This window comes from Equus quagga, chromosome 5 (assembly GCF_021613505.1).
Source record: "Equus quagga isolate Etosha38 chromosome 5, UCLA_HA_Equagga_1.0, whole genome shotgun sequence".
Taxonomy (NCBI): domain Eukaryota; kingdom Metazoa; phylum Chordata; class Mammalia; order Perissodactyla; family Equidae; genus Equus; species Equus quagga.
In genome coordinates this window covers 6764913-6770912 of record NC_060271.1, presented here as the reverse complement: position 1 = coordinate 6770912, position 6000 = coordinate 6764913, and positions in this window count along the sequence as shown.

The following is a 6000-nucleotide window of genomic DNA, read 5'->3' as shown; positions in this document are numbered from 1 at the left end:
CATCATCACCACCATCACCATCATCACCACCACCATCACCATCATCACCACCACCACCATCACCATCATCATCACCACCACCACCATCACCATCATCACCACCACCACCATCATCACCACCACCACCACCATCACCATCACCACCACCACCACCACCATCACCATCACCACCACCACCACCACCATCACCATCACCATCACCATCATTATACTGCTTTTAGCTCATTGGAGCCTCACAAACCCCTGTGAGGTAGGTATTACCTCAGTTCACCAAATAAAAGTGGGGCTTAGAGAGGTTTAGTAGCGGTCCCAGGCTCACAAAGCAAGTCAGAACTCGAGTCATATCTAGGTCTCCTGTCTCCAGAGTCTGCTCTATCACATGGCCTCTGTTTCAAAGGAGCAGGCTGAAAACAGGACATCCAGGATTCAGTGCAGACACAGAATGTCAAGGCAGGAAGAGGCCTTAGAATCTTTGCATCCTTCCCCCTTTTCACCGATGGGAAAGCTGAAGCCTAGAGAGAGGAAGTGCCCAGCCCAACCTCACACAGCCAGCCCTCTGTGAAGCCCCTGGACAAGGGCCGGGGTTTGAATACAGTTCTCTTGCCTCCCTGTTTAGTGAGCATTCTCCGCACCATTATGGAGCTCGTTTTAAAGCTGATGTGACTAAGATGGACAGAAGTGGAGTAAATCGCCCACCAGCTGTTTGGATGAGGGCCTGGCTAAGGTGTGGGCCCAGAGGAAAGGACATGGCAGCAGGAGGGCTGGAAGGTAGGAGGCTTTGCACCTCCAGAAAATCCTGTTCTCTCATAATAGGAAATGTCTCCGAACGTTAAGAGCCAATTATCTTCTCCTGGTTGGAATTGATTGCAACAGACACATTTGTGGGTTATTGGAATAGCTGGGGAGAGGGATCTGAAGGCAATTCGATTAGACCTGGACAAGTCAAACTTGTGCAGCCCAAAGAACTGGACAGACTGTGATCATTAGCACCTTCGTGTGAGGCCCACACCTAGACACTGGGGAATTTCCACATGCCCTGGTCCTTGAGGCAGCCTACCTACCACACGGATGCCCCCCCACCCCAACCCCTCCTGACTCCTTCCAGAGTCAGTTCAGACAGCATTCCTCTAGGAAAATTTTTTGACTCCCGCACTGGGTTGGGATGTCCTCTGGTCTCCCACAGTCCCTATGTCTGTCCTATGTCACATCCCTGACCACACTGGGTTGTCATTGTCTATGTGCCTGTCTCCTCCATTACGGACTATTAACTTCAGGGTATGGACACATCTGCCACAGAGAGGCCTCAGCAAATGATAGCTAATTGAATGAATGGATAGTGAAAAAAGAGGAGGGAACATCTAGGATCCCAGCCCTCAGCCCAACTCCTCCTCTATCCAATTCCACTCGACACTCCAGGCTGCGGAACGCCAGTCTCTGTCCTACCCCGACTCTTGGATTTGGCCTTTGAACCAGTTCCTCCAGTAATGAAGCCTCAACTGTCTCCCCCAACTAACTCTGACCTGGCTCCCCCTGCTCCTGAGCAACTCCAAGGATCTGAGTTGCCTTCAGCCTGAAGTCCCCAGAAGCTGAACTCCAGTGCTGAGAGCCCCATCTGCGGGCAACCCTCTGGCCAGCAGCTTAGCCCGGCTGCCCTAGAGTAGCCATAGGGTTGGCATGCCTTCTGGGCAGGCCCTGAGACAGGCACTGAGGACACAGAAGTGGACAAGGTAGTCTGCTGGGATCCTGAATCTGCAAGGTATTTGAGATGTATCTTAAAGGAGAGTGGGCAAAGTCAGAAAGGAATAGGCATCTCAGTGTGGAGTGGGCAGAAGCCCATGAACCAGCCAGGTGGTTGGTTCTAAGAGCCAACTGGATCTTTACTGAGAGGCTCTAGCAGCCAACTGGATCTTTGCTGGGCTCCTACAGGGCACTGAGATAGGGGGTACGGGAGATTTACAGGTTGAATCAGATAGAGGCCCAACCCTGAGGTACAACTAAGCAAGGAGGATGCCAGGACATCTGGAAGGAAGCGTTCTAGGGACTCAGGTACATCAACATTCCAGAACATACTAATAGTCTAACATGCTAATGTTCCAGCACACCACATTCAGTTACTTTGCCATTCCGTTATGGGGCATTCCACCCCACGAACACTCCTCTCTCCACCATTCCGATATTGTGCCCCGCCAACATTCCTCCATACCATCTCTCCAATATTTTTAAATATCAGGACTAAAGTTGAAACTTTCGACTTTCCAACTTCCTTCTACTAAAAGCATTTATTTGGTCCTTGGTTCACTTATACCAATGGCTCTTAATATTTTGGGGAGCATAGACTCCTTCAAGAAATATTTAAAATCTATGTCTTCTTCCCCACAGGAAAAAAATGTATATAGATATAAATTTTGCATAACATTTCAGATTTTTAACGACTCTCAGCGGAGTACATGGACTCTAAGTCAAGAACTGTTTAATTTTACCCTGCCTTAATCCAAAAAAGACATTTAAAGTAAAACAAGATCATTAAGTTTAGGATGGGACAAGATAAGATTGAAAAAAACAAGGTAGGACAGAGTGGAGCCTGGAATGGTGCAAAAAGTGCAGAACGCAGTGACCTGCACAGCTCAATTTGTGTTGTACATATTTAGCTCTAAGAATTCCAGCAGCCAAGGCAAATAGGGTAACCTATTCACTTACACAGTTCACAGTGTTCACGAGATAAAAACAAACCATTTACTCCTTAGAGGACATACAAGTATTCTTGGTTTGAAGACCAGACAAGAATTTCTCCTGACGTCCTCATAAAGAATGATACAATGGACCACAGCCTCAGCCAGCTCTCACGATAGACGCAGAGGGGCGTTCTGCGGCAGAGTGGCCAGCTCATCTTGGTTTGCCTGGGACTCTCTCAGTTTGAGCACTAGAAGTCTCCTGTGCCAGGAACCCTCGAGTCCAGACAAACTGAGAAGGTTGGTCACCTTATTTGTGAGTTGTAGTTCAGTCAAAGCTTACGAGGGTAAAGTTCTAAAATATAGTGAATAATCAAAATTATCCTTGGAAAGCCTTTCAATCACCCATTAAGTAGAGTATAGAAGCACCTCTCAACAGCACAGCCGGTTTTCCTCTAGCGAGGGAGCAGACTGCGTTTTCCTTGGTGGGATATCTGATGAAGAGATTGGCTTGCTTGGGGGAGAGACATATCCTTAAACTCTAGAATCACAGTCAGTGTGGCCAAACGTGCACACGCTGAGGATTTTATGAGGCGTATAGGGACTGATACCAGTGGGAGAAATAGATTTACCTCTCCCAGGACACTCTGATCCTGGGGCACATGTTGAGTGAGTGAAATAGTATTTAATAGATTACTGGTCTTTCTCTTTCCATCTCTCTGTCTCTTTTTATTCACAGCAAGTAAAATTGAATTTCTGTAAGTTAAATAAAAACAGTCTCTATCTCATAAGGTTGTTGTGAGAATTAAAAGTTAATATTTACAAAGCACTTCAAACAGTACCTGACACAGAGTGTCTGCTCTTACTGTTTTTAATATAAGATGTGGCGGCACTCCGCTGTACGTCCTACAGCAAACCTGGATATAGGTTGATAGCAATTTGGGAAAAAGCGATTCTGTGGCAGGACGAGGTTTAGGGCAGCAGCCCTCTGTAGCTGGAGCTTCATGAAGGGATACTTGCTAAACTTCTAGAGGAGCCAAGGGCCTGCCTTCCTCAGACAGCATTCCCCGAGCACTGTTTCTGAGTCTGAGCTCTTAAGTGTGAGCGGCAGGGAACACTCCCTGGTGAGAAGCTTGGCCCCTTCAGTGCTCCTTGGCTCAGGAGATCCCCAAATACACCCAGAGAGCAACAACTCACCGAGTGTCCCCAAGTGTCCAGACCGCACCCCCCTGCCCATGCAGTTGGCTCTGGCTGGCTGGATTCTGTTCAGAGGCCTGGCACGAGCACTGAGCTGTCTGCCACACAGAGCAACGAATCGCTGAATGTGAAAACCTTTAGTATGTGGTGAAGGACTGTGCAGATGTGAGAGACCGGGATTGGTGTGCAGTGGTGCTGAGCTCCGAGTCCGGAGAGATGAGACTGGAGCCCGGGCAGCACCCACAGGGATGACAGGAGGGAGCAAACAGGCAGTGAGTCCAGAAGGCCTAGAGTAAAGCATACTCTACTCAACACTCGATATTAATTATGCTGAGGCCAACAATTGGTAAGAAATCCCAAGCAGCTGGGTTCCTGAATCTTCCTCCTTCAGGGCACACATTTCCCAGAGGCTTAGAATCTCAGAGATGAAAGAAACAGTAATTGATTAATTTAACAAAAACTCACCAGACGCCTACTCTGTTCTAAACACTGGGCATGAAGGTCAACTAGTCTGACCTAACTCCTAAGGTGGAATCTCCTCAAAGATTCCTTGACTGCTGGCCAAATCCCAGCTCTACCCTTTACCAACTCTGTGATTAGCAAGCCACTGACCTCGTCTAAGGCTCAGTTTACATATCTGTTAAATGGGCATAATGCAAATAGCTCCCTACACCATAGGATTGTCCTGAGGCTTAAATCAATAACTAACACTTATATACAGGAGTAGATCTGTGTCAAACACTATTCTTTTATTTTTTTTTTTTTAAGATTTTATTTTATCCTTTTTCTCCCCAAAGCCCCCCGGCACACAATGGTGTATTTTTAGTTGTGGGTCCTTCTAGTTGTGGCATGTGGGACGCTGCCTCAGCGTGGCCTGATGAGCAGTGCCATGTCCGCGCCCAGGATTCGAACCCGCGAAACCCTGGGCTGCCGAGCCGGAGCACGTGAACTTAACCACTCGGCCACGGGGCCGGCCCCTCAAACACTATGCTAAGTGTTTTACATGTGTAAACTTGTTACCGCCTACAAACATAGGTTCTTTACCCACCACACAAGAGGGGCCCAACAAAAACTGGAACACCAGGCTTATGGCAAGGAAAGGGTTTTGTTTTTTTTTTTTTTTAAGATTTTATTTTTCCTTTTTCTCCCCAAAGTCCCCTGATACACAGTTGTATATTCTTAGTGTGGGTCCTTCTAGTTGTGGCATGCGGGATGCCTCCTCAGCATGGCCTGATGAGCGGTGCCATGTCCGCGCCCAGGATTCGAACCCATGAAACCCTGGGCTGCTGAAGCGGACTACGTGAACTTAACCACTTGGCCACGGGGCCACCCCCAAGGAAAGGGTTTTTATTTCAGATGATATCAGCTGGGAGACGAGAGAGAGCCCTCAAATTTGTCTTGTTTCATCTCATCTATCTAAAAGAGGGGAGGCAAGGGGTTTTAAAGGTTTGTGAGGAATGTGGCTGCTTGCAGAGAGGCGGAGGAAGTCAGTGGCCTTGCTGGTCGGAGCTTTCCCACCAGGCTGCATTCGGCCTTGGGAGGAAAAGGAGATGATAAGGAATCCAGATGGTTGTCCTTGGCTGTGTCTGTCTCCATGGCAGATAGTAGATTCTGGAGCCAGGGAGCCAGGAAGTAAACAGAGAAAGAGTGCTTTGGTTTTAACCCCATATATGCTGGGTTTAATGTAGGGGAACTGATATCAGGGCCGGCATCAAACTCATTTAATTCTCACAATAACTCTGGGAAGTAGACAGCATTCTTATCCCCATTTTCCAGATGAGAAAACGGAGGCACAGACAGGTCAGGTAACTTGCCCCAGGTCACACAACTAATAAGCAGTGGAGCCAGGATAGAACCCAGGCAGCAGGGCTCGAGACCCGGTGTTGTTGACTGCTCTGCTATCCTCCAGATTTTCAGTGAGGTGCTTAGCATAACTCCTTGCACACAGTAAGCACCCAGTCGATGATCACAGTACGGCAGTATGATGCCAGTATGATGATCAGATTTCTAACGGCTTTATTGACATATAGTTGACATATTATGATTGCATTTGGACCGTTAGGAAAGTCTTCCTCACACTGAGCTGAAATCCCCTCAGATCATGCTGCTCCTCTGTCGGCTCCAGCTCTACCCC